The 17,674-nt window shown below is 41.2% G+C and overlaps 1 protein-coding gene across 23 annotated transcripts in view; it reads left to right on the forward strand.

Moving 5' to 3' along the window:
• SIPA1L1 (signal induced proliferation associated 1 like 1) overlaps positions 1 to 17,674 on the forward strand; it is a 521,644-nt gene that overhangs the window by 191,654 nt on the left and 312,316 nt on the right. For 2 of the 23 annotated variants that reach the window (XM_059890918.1, XM_059890911.1), the window contains exon 2: positions 10,519 to 10,684. The exons of the other annotated variants lie outside the window; for them this stretch is intronic. The gene's annotated coding sequence lies outside the window, so the exon portion shown is untranslated. The remainder of the gene's footprint in view (positions 1 to 10,518; positions 10,685 to 17,674) is intronic. 23 annotated transcript variants of the gene reach the window in all.

Below are 17,674 nucleotides of genomic sequence, written 5' to 3' on the forward strand. Positions count from 1 at the left end.
TTGCATTGCTTTTGCTTATGGCCTTTTTGGTCCTAGAAATATTCAAAATAACCTTTATTATCAAGTAGCATAATTATTAGTTAAAAAAGTAACATTGCTTTTGATTAAACAGACTTACTTTGGTGGCCATGTGATTTTATGGATTTCTGATGAACTTTGTGTTTGCTGGTCTGGTTGCTCCTTCTTGGTACCCTCATCTTTGTGCATGAATTTCTGGAATGACCACCTCACTTCTGTCCTGTGCCTAATTACTTCTTTTGAATCTAAGATATCCAGTGGTTTACTGTGGAGAAAATCATTGCATATTTATTTTAAAGACCAGGCAGTATTGAGTTCTGTTTTATTATCTTCTCCTTTTTTTTTTTGGTTTGTCTTAATTGTTTAAGGCTCTTCTTTTTGAAAAGTCAAAGTAAATGAAAAAAGAAAAGCATAGTCTTTGAAGATTGTCTTTGAATTGCTTAAATGTACTTTACTGTCAAAATGTTCTTATTCTAAGAGAAAACCTATCCTAGTTAACTTTTTCCTCTGTTAATTAAACAGGATTTTAGTCAAGGTATACTTAGCAGTAATTATGTTTTTGAGTTAGGTGGGTGTTGGAGGAAAGTGGTGGTTCTGTCTTCCATGGTAATGTCACTAGAGATAAGGGGCACCAGAGATAGGAGCTATGCATAATGTGCAGACACTGTTATTATGGAAGTCAAATGTTCTGGGTGGTTTCAGCTAGCCTTCCTTTGCATGGGTGGAAGAAAGCAGCAGAACTCGGATAGAATAGGCTTTAGAATTCAGATAAGCAGTGAAAATGACGTTGCTCTGAAGGCTTTGTCCCACCTTTTGTCAACATGTAACAGAGAATCTACAATGGCCTAAACAAATTTACCTTAGAACTTGTTCAGAGAGTGAAGAAAGGAGGGAAATGTGCTTACCCAGCAGCCATCCAAAGGTGACTCAGTTTTGTCTGTGGTCAGTCACTCTAAGAACACCATCTTTTATTGACTTTTCTTTAGGATTCACGGACAAAAGAGCTATGTAGAATTGCATCAAGTTTCTCTCTGGATGAGGGTTTTTATTAAGAAGAATGAGTTGGTAGATGTTTTAGCGATTTTAAAAGTTCTTGTCTGTTCTTGACTTAATTAAAGGGGAGAGTGTTTTAATTTGTTCGACAACAAACATTGAGTGCCCGGATGTAAAAAGGACCATGCCAGTTCTCTGGGGAAGATGACAATCAGTGAGATCAGTCTGAGTTGTTACAGAGCCATAGCCTTACAGGGGAATCAGATGCGGGCAACGTGGTAATAGAGTGATGAGTGCCCCAAGAGAGACTGTCTGAAAACTGCGGGGGCTCAGGGGAGGGAGAGAGACACATATTTCTTCAGTGAGTGAGGGGGTAACAGGCTCACTGAAGCTTCAGATAGGCCGTGGTACTTAAGCAGTGTCTTGTTGGGTGGGATTGGGACATACAAAGAATTCTTTAGACTGAGGCATGGGCAAATGTTGAGTATAAGAAAAAACACCAATAACAGTATACTAACACATATATATGGAATTTAGAAAGATGGTAACAATAACCCTATGTACGAGACAGCAAAAGAGACACTGATGTATAGAACAGTCTTATGGACTCTGTTGGAGAGGGAGAGGGTGGGAAGATTTGGGAGAATGGCATTGAAACATGTATAATATCATGTATGAAATGAGTTGCCAGTCCAGGTTCGATGCACGATACTGGATGCTTGGGGCTGGTGCACTGGGACGACCCAGAGGGATTGTATGGGGAGGGAGGAGGGAGGAGGGTTCAGGATGGGGAACACATGTATACCTGTGGCAGATTCATTTCGATATTTGGCAAAACTAATACAATATTGTAAAGTTTAAAAATAAAATAAAATAAAAAATAATTTTCAGATTTGCCACAATGTCTGGCATGGAAAAGTCAATAATAATGATAATAGAGATACTGGTGTAGATGTGCCCATCCCCCTTTCCCCAGTGCATTTCCTAGTTTTCAGTTCTTCACTTCTGTAGTGCCTTTTCTGTGAGGCTTTCCTCAATCACCAGGAAGAAGAGCCCTCCTCTGGGCTCCCTGGGCTCTTTGTTGACTTCATTTTTCCCTCATTTGGACTGATATTCCTTGAAGATTATCTTTCTTGCATCCCTGGTGTTAGGCTCATCTTTGTTGCTGAATAAAACTCAGATAAATCTGATTGAAAGGGAGGGTGGTAAATTTTCAGGTGTCATGCTGACTTTTTTTTTTCATCGCTCTCCTGAGTTACAGGTATTCGAAATACCTAGAGAAAGAGAAAAAGTAATATGTGAGATGATACTTTGGTTGGTTGGGTTTCTGTGAGAATGAAGGAGAAAGATGATTCTGGATTTGGGGTTACTGGGATGATTTCTGTGAGAGCTGGGCTTGGGGCCTGGCCCTTCCGGAGGTGTCACATGTAAGTGGACCAAGGGGACAGGGCAGGCTGGCTGAGAGAACAGCGTGAGCTGAGGACACAGATGGGGTCAGATGGAAAGTAACACTGTCAGCCGTGAAACGTGAGCCTCTCAGCTTCCTGCTGTACCCAGCAGTGCATTTTACAGCACAGAGAACCTCTTGAAAGCCCTGGTTTTCTTTACAATCTGCCAGAAAGATGTATGGGCAGGCAAAACATTTGCCCTGTTGTGGCTTGAGTTGAAGGTACGTTCCTAACATATGAAATGGAAAATTCAAATGTTCAAGATAACCTTTTTTGGTAGGAAAAGTGCTATTGAAGGGTAGACCCATTTGATCTAAATTAAACTTACCTTCCAGTAATTCTTTAAAATCTTAGAACAAGGAATCTCACATGTAACGGGCAGTTAGCCAGCCTGACTTGAGTTTCCTTTGCCAGTCTCCTTAGGCCAGTAGAGACTTTGAGATTGCTGTCATGAGCTTGTGTTGTTGAGTTCAGCTTCTTGCTTTTATCTGGGAACATTCTGCTTGTGATGTGGGGATCCAAAGGCATTGAGGGGAGGCAAGGTTAATCGGACCCGTAGAGAAGAAAACGCTCAAGAACTCTTATTGTAAAGGAGGGCTATGGAATCCAGAGAGAGGGAGTCTTCGTTGAGAAACGTCTTCCAACAATTGGAAACCCTTTAAAGTGCTTTAGAGGCACAACCCCAAGTACTAAAAAATGATGACTTCAAACTGCTGATGCTCAAGATTGAAAGCTTTTCTCCCTCATTAAGTTCAGATTATAAGTAGTTGTGTTTCTCAGAAGCACCCAGCAGGGGAGGAGCAGTCTTCCCTGATGGTCAGGTCACGGTCACTGTTTTACTGACTGATTATCCTGGGGGACCAGAGGCCCTGTCTTTGACGGAAGGAAGGACTAAAGGGAAGGTATGTCTAGCTGTTGTGCGTGTGGCTTCCATCCCAGAGTCTTCTCTAATGCAAGAGTTTTCTATTGATTACTGAAGATTTTAGGGCTATGGATGTTTAAACATAAGCTCCATGATGTTAGGGACATGGTCTTATTCCCTCATATATGCCCAGGGTCTAGAATAGTGTGCTGTGAAATAGAAATATAATGTAACCCCCCATATATTTAAATTTTCTAATCACCATGCTAAAAGAAAGAGATGTTTAATTTTAACAATGTATTTAACTCAAGTATCCAAAATGTTATCATCTGAGCATGAAATCAACATACAAAATCGAGATATTTTATATTCTTTTGTCCACACCGAGTCTTCAAAATCAAATGTCTAGCAGACCTAGAAAACAGACTTGTGCACACAGATGGGGAAGGGGAGGATGGGACAAATGGAGAGTAGCGTTGACGTATATACACTACCATGTGTAAACCGGACGGCTAGTGGGAGCTCAGCCCTGAGCTCTGTGATGACCTAGAGGGGTGGGATGCGGGTGGGCGGGGAGAGGTCCAAGAGGGAGGGCATACGTATATGCATACAGCTGATTCACGTAGTTGTACAGCGGAAACTAACACAACATGGTAAGGCGATTATACTCCAATTACGAAATTTTAAGAATCTGGTGTCTATTTTATGTGTACAGCATGGATCGATTTAGACTAGAGCTATTTTGACACATGGAGTGTGTATGACAAGGTATGTGTCTGCCTGCAATGCGGGAGACCCAGGTTCAATCCCTGGGTCGGGAAGATCTCCTGGAGAAGGAAATGGCAACCCACTCCAGGATTCTTGCCTGGAGAATCCCATGGACAGAGAAGCCTGGTGGGCTATAGTTCATGGGGTCGTAAAGAGTCAAACCCGACTGAGCAACTTCACTTACTTACTTATGCGTACATATGTTTGAAATGATCATTTTGTATGTAACCATTCTCCCTCTCCAGACATTATTCTCTAGTAGGAATGGGTCATCATTTGCCACTCTAGTGCACAGAGTATCTCTTATACAGAGGGAGAGTGACTTAACCAATGTAATAACCCTTCAGTGCATACGTTATTGGAATTAGCTGCTTTCTTGTTTCTCAAGCTATTAAAATAGTTGGTTTTATTGTGCTTTACATGGAAATCAAACCCTAAAGCAGATACTTTGAGTATGATTCAGTGTGTTACGGTTGAAATGCTGGAGAGGAATTGAAGTTAATAATCAGTATAATTTTATGGAAACTTTGCATTTCAGCACCCTTTTGGAGAGAGGCCAATGCTGATCACTTTTGTTCCCAAATCCTGCTCTGCAAAGTGTGTTAATGAGATATCAGTGCACAATACATACTTTATCCAAAGTGTTAAAATATTTGATTTTGTGAGAAGTACTTTTAGTTTGCAGAAAATGGCATTTCTTGAGGAAAAAACCAGCCTAAAATATATAAAGCTTTCCCCAGAGTCAAAAGATATGTGCAAAGTATTTTGTTTACTGTTAATCAACTTAAGATGATATACCATGGATTTGAAAAAAGTCATGTGAAAGTTATTCATTAAGTGTCTCTGTAGGTCTTTGTCACAATAAAATCCACTGCCTCGATTTTAATTGACCCAAGCTGTGAGCAAAGAAGTTAATTCTAATTTGTATTGCATATTTGGGAGATTACTCACAAGGAATTTTCTACGAAACCACATGATTATCATCTACCCTCTGCCTAAGAATTTGAGAGTAGCTCCTACACATACTTTGCCTTCTCTGTTCATAGTCTGGGAACGCTGTGAATTCACAAATGTAGACTTTTAAAGTGACTGACGCTTACCCTTCCTGTGCCACACTCTGGACTCCAGAGGCACTTCGGTGGCTTGCAGAGTCACACCTGCTCTTCTTTCCTAGAAGGGAGACTTAGAACCCGAATGGATGGGAAACCTGGGGGTCCTCCCTGCAGAAGGTGGTGGGCTCCTGATGACCCTCGAGTGCAAGGATGGCAGGTAACCGAGGGTCTGGGACAGCAGTGCCCAGCCCTGGATGCACATCAAAACCTCCCGGAGGTGCTCTTAGGACCTCATAGCTGCCCAGACCCATCGGTTTCACATCAAAGTCTCCCTCATGCTGCCTACATTTCAGCCAGGATTTTAATTTCTCATCAGATAGCTTTCTTGAATCTGTAATCACTTGTTTATTAGTAGTGATTTCTGATGAGTCTCCAAACTAGTCAGGAAGGTTGGTTGGTTTATTTTCAAGGCAGGGATACTCAGTATGGGATGAAATCAGCTGGTCCTCTGCAAGAAGTCTTGAGGCAAAGGGACCCCGAGGAGGTGGGTAGGTGGTGGCAGCTGGGAAGAAGAGCCTATGTAGGCAGAGCTTAGAGGCAGTCAGGGCGCAGAAAGAGATGGGTTGTACAAGGGGTCTTTCTGAGACGGCTCGGTGGACTGTGCGTGGCTCTAGACCATCTGGACACTGTGCACTCGTGTATGCTTCCCTCTAGCCATTCTTGGATTAAGGAAGAGACATGATTGATGACCGTTGCTCAGAGAACCTTTTACTTCTATTTGGACAGCTTTTAAGACAGTACTATTTGTAGGAGGTCTGAAATGTATTTAAAGTGGTAGCTTTTTCCATCACTCTTTTATTGTGGCTGAGATACAGAAAGGTACTTTAAAACTCCCATTTCACATTTCCAGTAGATGGCAGGGCACAAGCTAGACACCTTATGTTTCAGAATACTTAATGGCGTTTCCTTCTTTTGTTTTAGTAAAGAACAGTGTTTGGTGGTTATTCTTAACTTGTTAACCATAGATGAAGGTATCTGTTGATTCAGAGAAAGACCTTTGTTTATGTTCTTAATGTTAAACTGAGATACGTTATCAGGAGCCCTTCCATCCCTCAGTTTGATACGCAGCATGGTGATGCACATCGTTCATTGTTTGAAGGCCCAACTGAGAGTGTGGAAGGGAACTGATGTTCTGTCGACCAGTGTGGTCAACGATACTAGCTTCTGGTTTTTAGTACTACCTGCAAATATAAGTCCTTTCACAGCATTTGTCAAGACTCGAAAAAGTAGATTAGGAAATAAGTACAATTGAAGGGTGTGCAGAGGGATTATTTGTAATATTTCTTAGGGACCGAGATTTCTGATCCAACACTCCTGCTATACCATGTTTGTATGAAGTATGACACTGAAGAAAAACAGTCCAGAAACTTCTTGTGATAAAGCCTGAAGATTTAAAATTGCTATAGCACTTTCTTCTGCAATAGTTAAAATCTAAATATTTCTCTCCAGATGATGAAGACCTTTGCTATAGAAAACTTAGAGACTGCAATAAAGTGTAAAAAAGAAAATAAAGATCATGTAATTCTATAATGCAGCAGTAGCTACTATTAACATTTTTAACTATTTACTTTTAGGAGTGTGTGGGATGGGAACATATTGTTTTGTATCCTGTTTATTAATTTATTATGAGAAATTTCCCATATAAAATTATGTTCTTCAGAAACATGATTTTCATGGTTGTTTTGTTGCACAAATATTTTCTTTATTTTAAATATTTGATTGAAACACCATTTAGAAATCGACTTGGATGCCTTTTCCCCTCCATGACACCTTTCCTTCACAGAGGAATTTGAAAGATCTCCATTGGGCTTCCATGGAATGTTGATTTTAACATCCCTATTTTGTTGAACGACTCACTAGAAAAGACCCTGATGCTGGAAACTATTAAGAGCAGAAGGAGAAGGGGATGACAGAGGATGAAAATGGTTGGATGGCATCACCGTCTCAATGGACATGAGTTTGAGCAAACTCTGGGAGATGGCGAAGGACAGGGCCTGGCGTGCTGCAATCCATGGGGTCCCAAAGAGTCGGACATGACTTAGCAGCTAAACAGCAACAAAATCATACTGACCATAACTTGCCTCATGTAATATTTTGTCTACATCTAATTATTTAACTTTTTTTTTTTTTAATTATTTAACATTTATTGAACCAGTGCTTTGGAACAGGTACTATGCTAAGACCCCACAATACCATGGTACTGGAAAGGAAATAAGAAGCAAAACATCAAAAGACAGTTTCGTACCTGCATGCAGGTGTGTTAGTCTGTGGGCTGGAGACATGCAGACTTTACTCAGATAATCCCACAAATAAATGTTAACTTATAACTGTGATATGTGATTTGAGGGAGAGTTGAATGGTGCTTACTTTTTGACAACAGGTTCAGTAGGACCCAGGTCCTGTGTTTTTGTAAAGGTTGGTGCAACCAAGAGATACCTGGTCCACTTGAAAGCCTCAGGTGCTTTTGGTGCTCTGCCATGGGTGCAGGGCACGTGCTGTGTTTTGTGCCCAGCTCTGACCAAGTGGACTACGTTCTAAGGAGAGGCCCACTCAGGAGAAGATTTTGGAAGGGATTTCAGTAACATCTGACTAGAACTATAGCAAGTGTTGGGGGGAAATGAAGACACAGCAGACATTGTAGCTGTTGTCTGGTATGTTGCCATTTATCAAGGTTGGTAGAAAGGATGCTGGTAATTAATGGGTTTCCTTTTCATTCTAAGATTTCACACTTTTTAAGATTATCTGAAGTCATTCGATATCTGCTGGAGACCCAGAGTACCCCGAGGGGGGTGTGCAGCTGATGGGAATGTCATCCACTCCTCTGCCTGTCCAGTGGCCCATCCTGTCTCCAGGCATGAGGAAGCAACAGAGGCTGGAGGACCTCAGGGCAAGCTGTGACTCCCAGCAGCCAGTGTCCTCCTGCAGATGCTTCAGGAATCCTCAGAACCTGTAGGCTGAAGTCTGAACGCCTTACGTGGCAGACAGCCATCTTGTCTCCTCTCTGTTGTGTGTAACCTCTTCTCACTCTTTGTCACTGAGCCTCGTCTGTTCCAGGGGTGTAGAAATTCCTTGTGTGCTGTGACTTCTTGTCTTTTGCTGCTCTTTCCTTTTCCTTAACTCATTTTGCCTTTTTCTTAAACACTTCTCTTTAATGCTGAATAAGTTCTTCTTTAGGACCACTTAAAGTTAGTGTCAATGGCAACCCACTCCAGTGTTCTTGCCTGGAGAAGCCCAGGGATGGGGAAGCCTGGTGGCTGCCGTCTATGGGGTCACACAGAGTCGGACACGACTGAAGTGACTTAGCAGCAGCAGCAGCAAAGTTAGTGTCTGTAGCATTTTTTTGGCTTCCTAGAGTTAGTTTGGGGCTTCCCAGGTGGCTCAGTGGTAAAGAATCCACCTGCCACTACTGGAGACCCAGGAGACCTGGGTTTGATCCCTGGGTTGGTAAGATCCCCTGGAGAGGGAAATGGCAACCCACTTCAGTATTCTTGCCTGGAAAATTCCATGGACAGAGGAGCCTAAGTGGGCTACAGTCCATGTGGTCACAGAGTGGGACATGACTAAGCGACTGAGCACAGACGAATAAGTTACTTACTTTAGAGCATGTATCTCTGTTGCAGTATTTCTGAGATTTTTTTTGTCCAGTTGTTTAGCTTGTGGCAGACGGCCATCTTGCCTCCTCTAGACTGTAAAGTCCTTGGAGCCTGGGACTGTGAATGCTACTATATTTGACTTTTCATTGCCAAAAAGGCACTCGGTAAATGACACGTCCTGGGCATTCACTGATTTTTGAGTGGATGACTTTGATTATCATTTGCTTTACCATATTGATGCCTTATTGTGGCTAAGGCGCTTAACATCCGTGAGGTACATAGTTGAGATTTTGATTGGTTGAGTAAAACTTTGAGAAGTGCAAGAGTCTGGATTTCTTGAATCCTTTATTATAAAGATGCTAGTAGAGAGGCTATTATTATATTGTGAGACATTCCTGGTTTTGACAAGACCACTTTGTGTTTTGGGTGACTTTGTTTTCAAACTCCTTAAGAGTTATCAAATTATTATAATCATGTTTTTCAGGAATGACCACATTTTAATCAGGACTGAAAAAGGGTGAAATGGGGCTAAGAGAAAATTGAAAATCATTTTTTTTTAGGTAATTGTGGTTAAAAAGTGATAGACATTAATAGAAAGCTACTAGCATTTGGGAATGAAGGAAATCTGTAGTAAGAAATGTTCCAAATTAAATTGGGTTATACTATGGACAATTAAAGCACAGCCTGTATTCTAATATGGTGTGGAGCTCATACTTTGCTAAAGCTAATTTTAAGATGCTATCAGACCACACTTAGTCTTGCAGGATTTGCTTTAAAAAGAGCTTCGTAGTTCAACACCAGTGGTCTGCTTAAGCTAGGGTTGATCAGACTCTGGAAAACCTGATATGCTTAAAAAGAACTTTTTGAACATTGATGTCTACTAAAAAATCAGTTGTTAAGTGCAGTGAGAAATATATTTCCAAGCAGACAAGAATTTTGTAGTGTGATAAGTGAATCCTGTTCCCAGTGGCAGATTTCTAGGGCAGTTACTGTCTTCAGAAAGCTTCTTGGTGTGTCTGCGGCATCAAGACTGGTAATGGTGAAACTGATCAGATATTCCCGCAGGTGGAGCCTAAGACTTGCTACCCAAGTTGTGTTCTTTGTTCCCTGCCATCCTAGATTTCTTCAGGAAGTTTTTCTGCTGGACATTGATCCTTTTTTTCTCATAGCATCTGGCTGATTCTAAGCAAAATAGGGTGAACCTCTCCTGCTGCCCTATATAGCTTCAGTTCCTCTGTTCACCAAATGTTGATTCTAAATGTTGTTCTAAATGTTGATTCATTAACAACTATTATTTTGTAGATAGAGATTTTATAAATGGGTTTAAATTGTAAGGGACTATTATTTTGTAGATAGAGATTTTATAAATGGGTTTAAATTCTTAGATTATTATAGTATCGATCTCTTGTTCCATTAATGCATTCTCTTGGAAGAGACTTGGAAGATCGATACCCAGATTTTTGTTTATAAGCAAGATCATTTCTGACTTTTCTTATCACAGAAACTCTCTGGTTTGATGGTTCCCCCTTTTCCAAATCTACTCTCAAAGTATATATGATATATCCTATGTAAAATGTTCAGTTAAAAATCAGCAGTGAATAGAATGACTGTCATCCAAAAGCAGATATTTTAGTTGAATATTTGAGTTTAAGAACTTGGATTCATTTTTTAAATAAAGTGTTATTTATTTATTTATTTTTGTCTGTGTTGGGTCTTCATTGCAGTACACGGGCTTCTCGCTGTGGCGGCTTCTCTCGTTGCTGAGCACAGGTTCTAGGCGCATGGGCTCAGGGGTTGTGGTTCATCACGACTGAGTTGTGTCTGAGTTGCTCTAGTGCGTGTGAGATCCTCCCAGACCAGGGATCAAACCCGTGTCTCCTGCACTGGCAGGTGAGTTCTCAGCCACTGGACCACCAGGGAAGTCCCTGGATTCATATTTGAATTTAGTGATGTGGATTTGTGTTGCCAAAAAACCTAACACTTTAGGTATTTCTGAAGCTTATAGTTGAATAATATGCTCAAAGCACCTTCTAAAGTTAAGATACCTTCCTTTCTGGCTCATTAAGAAGAAAGGTAACCTGTTACTGACTTCACCCATAGATAAGTAGTAACTGGAAAGTTAAGAAAATTTGTGTGATTTTTTTCCAACTGACTTAAAAGAGGAAATTTATGTTAGAACTTGTTAAAAAATGATTTTCACCTTTTCAGTTATGGATTAGAGGTTTGGGAGGTTTCATCATGTTTTGTAACTGGACTGTATTGTATGATATGATACTGTAAAGTGTGCAAGAGAAACCACACGAGGACATAATTATATCTTGGTCTTTTTTAGAGGTGGAGCCTTAGGAAATTTTTCTCAAAAAGGATCCTTAATGATGCATGATTTCATCAAATTAATAGTACTTCAGATATTATCAATAAAGTAGCTTTGACAGAATAGCAGAGAAAAGCATGCCTGGTTTTGGCAAGTGTGAAAGTGTCGCACACAGAGCAGATGCTCGTGGTTTTATATTCCCTTGCACTGTCAGGGTCCCATTCCCTTTCTCAGTCCTGTGTGGCTCGTTTGTTGTTTACTCACTAAGTCGTGTCTGACTCTTCTGTGACCCCATGGACTGAGGGATTCCTAGGTGTCTCAGTGGTAAAGAATCCGCCTGCCAATGCAGGAGAGATGCAGATTTGATTCCTGAGTCAGGAAGATTCCCTGGAGGAGGAAATGGCAACCCATTCCAGTGTTCTTGCTTGGAAAATTCCATGGATAGGAGGAGCCTGGTGGACTGCTGTCCATGGGGTTGCAGAGAGTCAGACACGACTGCGTGACTGAGCATGTATGCCCGTGTTCAAAGTAGCATGCTGTGTGCTGTCGAAGAAGCACTGTCTGAGTCCTTCTCCCTTGTTGAATCCTGTGTAGTTCATTTCTTGCTGTTGTTTAGTTGCTAAGTCTGACTCAGCGAAACCATGGACTGTAGCTCACCAGGCTCCTCTGTCCATGGGATTTCCCAGGTGAGAATACTGGAGTGGGTTGCCATTCCCGTCTTCAGCAGATCTTCCCTACCCAGGAATTGAACCTTTGTCTCTTGCATTGGCAAGTGGATTAGCCTGCCACCGGGAATTCCCCATGTAGTTCATGCTGTGATTGTTAATTCCTCTAATGTGGGCTGTGCCTTTGGACTGATAGTTGACAATGACTCCAGAGCTGTCCTGCTGTGGACTACATTAGGATTCCTTTTACTGACACCCCTCCTTTGGACTTTATCTTTAAGACCAAGACTGTGTCCTCCTGCCCCTTCCAGTTGTTCCAGAGAGTAAACTACTTGTCCCAGTAAATTGAGAGGTTTATATTTAATAAGTGCTACTACTACTCACGTGCTAGGTACTTGCCAGGTACACTTTGTATATTATTTCAGTAAAGCCTTTTTACAACTTCAAGATTAAGGAATTAGTCTGTGCATTTCCATCATGGAGGAGTAATCTGTCCAGGGACACAGTAAAGGTAAGCCTGAAACTTGGCTTCCCGTCCAGGTGTGATGACAAAGCTCATGCTTTCCCCACTGTCCCATGATATCCTGTATTTGGAGAAAGGAGCACAGTGGCTAGGAGACCATTTCTTGCTCCCTCCCTTCTAAGCGGCCAGGATCACTTTGGTCTCAGTGGGTAGATGAACATTGTTACTAAAAATATCTACTCATCATCCACCATCTCTCCATTCATCTCATAAATATTTATGGAATACGTGTAGTGTGCATTGTGCTGGTTGAGAACCTGGAGATCAGCTGGTTACCAAGCCCTCTCTGCCTTCATAAAGTGTTAGTCGCCCAGTCGTGTCCAACTCTGTGACCCCATGAGCCCACCAGGTTCCTCCATCCATGGAATTCTCCAGGCAGGCATACTGGAGTGGGTAGCTGTTCCCCTCTCCACAGGATCTTCCCGATCCAGGTACTGAACCCTGGTCTCCCACATTGCAGGCAGATTCTCTACCAACTGAGCCACCAGGGAAGCCCCTGCCTTCATAATGCTTATATCAATTACTCAAAAAACCACTCTACACTGGGTTGGGTGGGAGAGCGTGTCTGCACTTCTTAGCCCCAGTGCCTGACTTAGAGGAAGCTCTCAACAAGTGTTTGCTCTTTTGCTCCTTTTAACCTAAGTTTTATGCCTTCAGCCAACTATTGTCCTTTGTTCATTTCTGGTTGTACTTTGAATCGTTGACTTGGATCTTTGTGTGTGTGTGTGTGTGTGTGTGTGTGTGTTTCCCCAGTTCAAGATCAGTCTCTTAATCTTTAGAAACTAGCATGTTCCACAGAGAGATTTGGTCTAAGTGATTAGTTGCTCTGAATTTGAATATTAAGCAAGTGGTATGGGCTACAAACTTTCAGTTATAAGGTGAATAAGTTCTGAAGATAAAATGTATAATGTGGTGGCTATAGTTAATAGCACTGTATGGTACAGAATTTCAATAATTGAATTTTTTAAGAAGTTCTACTTTTAGGAAGGAAAAAAAAGCTAAATATGTGAAATGACGGCTAATTAACACAATGGAAGGAATCCTTTCACAGTGTATACATACATAAAACTACTACATTGTATACTTTAAATATCTTACAATTTTAGTTGTTGATTATACCTCTTGAGTTAGAAAGAAAAGATGGAGTGATGTTTTTGCTAAAAAGTTGTCTTTTAGTTCTTGTATTAGGCATTAATCCTAATTACATTGTATAGGTAGGTATACCGTTGTGTTGTTTTGAGTAGCATTGTCATGATTTACCTTATATTAAATGTGTGTTTTTTAAACGGTTTGCTATCTTTGAAAATGTGATGTAATGAGTTAATACTGAAACTCCTAAACTAGAGCATGAGCCTTAGATTTTGTTTGTTGCTGTTGTTGAGTTGCTAAGTCATGTCTGACTCTTTGCGACCCCATAGACTCAGCACACTAGGCTCCTCTGTCTTCCACTGTTTCCTGGAGTTTGCTCAGATTCATGTCCATTGAGTCAGCTTTGCTATCTAACTATAGCATCTGTTTTTCATGATGGAGAATCTTGAGTTAGTCCTATTTTTGGAATGTTTCTTCTGTAGGATATCTCATATCTTTTTGATAAATTCAAGCAATTTCCTGAGAGATTTTCAAGGTAAACTCAGTTGACAAATTTCAAAATGCTCATTTAGAACCAAGTCTGTTGCTTGAACCAGTCTTTGTATGGCTAATGAATGATTTCAGACCATATTGAAGAGAACTATTAAAAACATCAGAGATTCATTAAATGTTACCTTGGTTGCTGCTGCTGCTAAGTCGCTTCAGTCGTGTCCAACTCTGTGCAACCCCATAGATGGAAGCCCACCAGGCTCCCCCGTCCCTGGGATTTTTCAGGCAAGAACACTGGAGTGGGTTGCCATTTCCTTCTCCAGTGCATGAAAGTGAAAAGTGAAAGTGAAGTTGCTCAGTCGTGTCCGACTCTTCTCGACCCCATGGACTGCAGCCTACCAGGCTCCTCCATCCATGGGATTTTCCAGGCAAGAGTACTGGAGTGGGGTGCCATTGCCTTCTCCGTTACCTGGGTAGAAATATTCATTTTGAGAGTAGTGTATGATTCATTAAAGCAGTGCAGTTTCCTTCTTGGACAAGTACCACTGACCTCTCCAGTCCTTCAAGACAGAGATTTTAGTTGACTTTGATTTTATTTTTCTCAGTGACCCCATCTGGTAATACCTATCCTACTAGAAAGTAAAGTGAATTTTCTTTCTGTTCATTTCCTGTTTTTCTCATCGTTTGGTTTTCTTCAGTGGACTTGAGTGTAACAGGTATGACTGTTTAGAGTTCTAGGAAATAGTACCCATCCATGTGTTGTCAGTGTTCTAAGTCTCTCAGATTCCCTCTTTTCTCTGTTCCACTTGGCTAGTTTAGGTTCCAGGCATTTCTTACTGAGGAAATTGCAGCAATTTTAATATTAGCATTTCTGTATTCACTGCCTGTTCTCTTGCAGGCTGTAATGCATTCACTGTTGAAGTTTTCTTGGGGGAAAAATATGTATGTGTCTGTGTGTGTCTGTGTTTGCACATATCTATATGTACACATTTGGTTCTGATTATGACACTCCCTAATAAACCTTTCGGAGAAGGCAATGGCACCCCACTCCAGTACTCTTGCCTGGAAAATCCTATGGACAGAGGAGCCTGGTGGGCTGCAGTCCGTGGGGTCGCTAAGAGTCGGACACAACTGAGCGACTTCACTTTCCCTTTTCACTTTCATGCATTGGAGAAGGAAATGGCAACCCACTCCAGTGTTCTTGCCTGGAGAATCCCAGGGACGGGGGAGCCTGGTGGGCTGCCGTCTATGGGGTCGCACAGAGTCGGACACGACTGAAGCGACTTAGCAGCAGCAATAAACCTTTGGTAGTTTCATTGCCTCTAGGGTAACCTAGGCTCTGTAGCAGATTGTTTAAAACTTTGTGGAGTGGTTCTAGCCTTTCATTGTGAGCAACCCCTCAGCCCTCCTGCCCCTTCCAGTTGGTTCCAGAGAATGAACCACTTTCTCTGCAGTTTGTTGGTAGTCTTGCTTTGTTGGCATTATTTGCCAGGTGTGGTATTCAGACTTGGTTTGATGTAGGCAGCCTTTTAAATGTATAAACCACTGTTTCATCTTTTTGAACATCTTGTCTAAGTAAATGATGAGGCAGTTCTATCTAAGGTGCAGTTTGTTTTCTGCTTTACAAGGTGTGAAAAATTCCCACAAAGAATATTTTTTTTTTCTTGAAAGGCTTTTGGTGTAAATGGAATTAAATGACTAAAATTCAGTTCTTTAGATTAATTTGTTGAAGGTTATTATTTTCCGATTTAGGTAGTATCTGAAAGTTCTGAACTATTTTTGTATATAAAATTAAGCTTTCTAATTCATTGTTAGAATTGTAACATTCTCTTTTGCTGTGATAAATGTTCATTTATTTGTAAGGGTGTGAAGTGATGGGTGGTAACCAAACTTAACATGGTAATCATTTCACAATGTATACATGTATCAAATTATTACATTGCACACCCTAAACTAATATCATGAAAAAGTGAAAGAATGAAGGTGTTAGTCACTCAGTTGTGTCCAACTCTTTGCAACCCCATGGGTTGTAGCCTGCCAGGCTCTTCTGTCCATGGAATTCTCCAGGCAAGAATCCTGGCGTGGGTAGCCATTCTCTTCTCCAGGGGATCTTACCGACCCAGGGATTGAACTCAGGTCTCCTGGCCTGCAAGAGGATTCTTTACCGTCTGAGCCACCAGGGAAGCCCCAAACTAATACAGTGCTATATGTCAGTTGTGTTTCGGTAAAACTGGGGACACACACACACACACTCTCTCTCACTCCGCTGACCTGCCTTTCTCTGTACAATGAACAGAGCACACAGCTTCATAAGGCATTAATACCATCATAAGTTAAAAACAGTAGTCACTTATATTTCAACTGTCTGATAGAATAACAGGTCCTCCAAGTTTCATTGGAATGCTTACTTTTCTTTATTTAAAAGCAAATGTCCACAACACAACAGTAACTTTGAGTGGCTTGCTGTGTGCTGATAACCAGCACAGTCATAGGATGATGAGAGTCAATGGCCATCTCTGTAGTCATTTGATGATTGATCCCTCACAAGTTCATGGATGCCAGAAACGATGTTGAAGTAGGCATCTGGCTCCCTGGCTTTGTAAAGGATGAGGTCAGAGCTAGAAGACAGCCATTGAATGGACAGTAAAGCCAATTCATCTCCTGTGGCTCTTAGGGAAAATTTCCAGCAGCCTGTAGAGTTTAAGTGTTTCTCTGTATGTTCGATGTTTAAAATGTGTTGCCACGTTTTTGTTTACTGAAATGCCATGTGCACAGCAGCCTTTCCTGCCCTTATCCTCCCCCTGATTTCTTTTATTCTGCCTCTTCTTTGCCCATTGGAAACTAATTCGTTGTTCTTGCTGTTGAGTTGGCCTTTGACCTACATGTTCTTTTGCCATCCTTGAATTTGTACCTGCCAGCACTTTGGTTTATGTTACTGCTGTTTTTGCATCCTCTTTCCCACCCCATGATTTAGGTTGTGAACTTTTTGAAAAGAAAGTCTGTATTTGTACTTACTATCGTGAAAGTGTGGTTAACGAGGCCTGTGTGAATAGTTTGGTAACTACTGTTGTCTCCTTTTTCCCAGATCTGGAATAAGTTGCCATCTTTAAAATACATAACATGTAAGGAGGCATTTTTGAGAGACCTTCACATGTGTGATGAAAAGTGACTGAATATAACTCTGTGTGTGTGTAGATGTATGTATCTCTATTTTGATGTTTCTCATCTGTACATTTTGTGGGTCATCTGTCTGCATCCCTCTTATCTTGGATGTCTTTCTTAGTTCCAGAGAGCTTTCCCATGTTCTTCTCTCCATGATTTTCATATTTTCTTCTTGATTTTAATTTTCAGAAGCACCTCTTTACCAGCATGATGTACCTGCTGTTGTGTATATGTATATTGAATTTGAAAAATATTATCCAAAAGTAATCTTAGTCATATGGTTCTCATACCCCACTTCACCTCCTTTCTAGAGAAAGTTGCATAAATCTTCACGTTTATCAGTTTATGCTTCATTTAAATAGTGGAAGCAATATCCTTTTAATTTTGCGTAATTTCATTTTGAGTTCATAGAAGATGAGTTTACTGGTGAACCCTCCCCAGCTGCGTGGCGTGTTTGCCTTGACTGTCCCTGTTTGCAGTCAAGTTGCCCCTCTGCTCACACCATCATGTTTTCCTATTGACCACCTGATACGGTGACTCCGAAGTGGCCCTTTTTATTCTAAGATGAAGCTTATGTCCCTTCATTACACACACACACAGCCTGCATGTTGCAGTGAAGAGACTGTTTGGTTTCACAT

This window comes from Bos taurus, chromosome 10, assembly GCF_002263795.3.
Source record: "Bos taurus isolate L1 Dominette 01449 registration number 42190680 breed Hereford chromosome 10, ARS-UCD2.0, whole genome shotgun sequence".
Classification (NCBI taxonomy): domain Eukaryota; kingdom Metazoa; phylum Chordata; class Mammalia; order Artiodactyla; family Bovidae; genus Bos; species Bos taurus.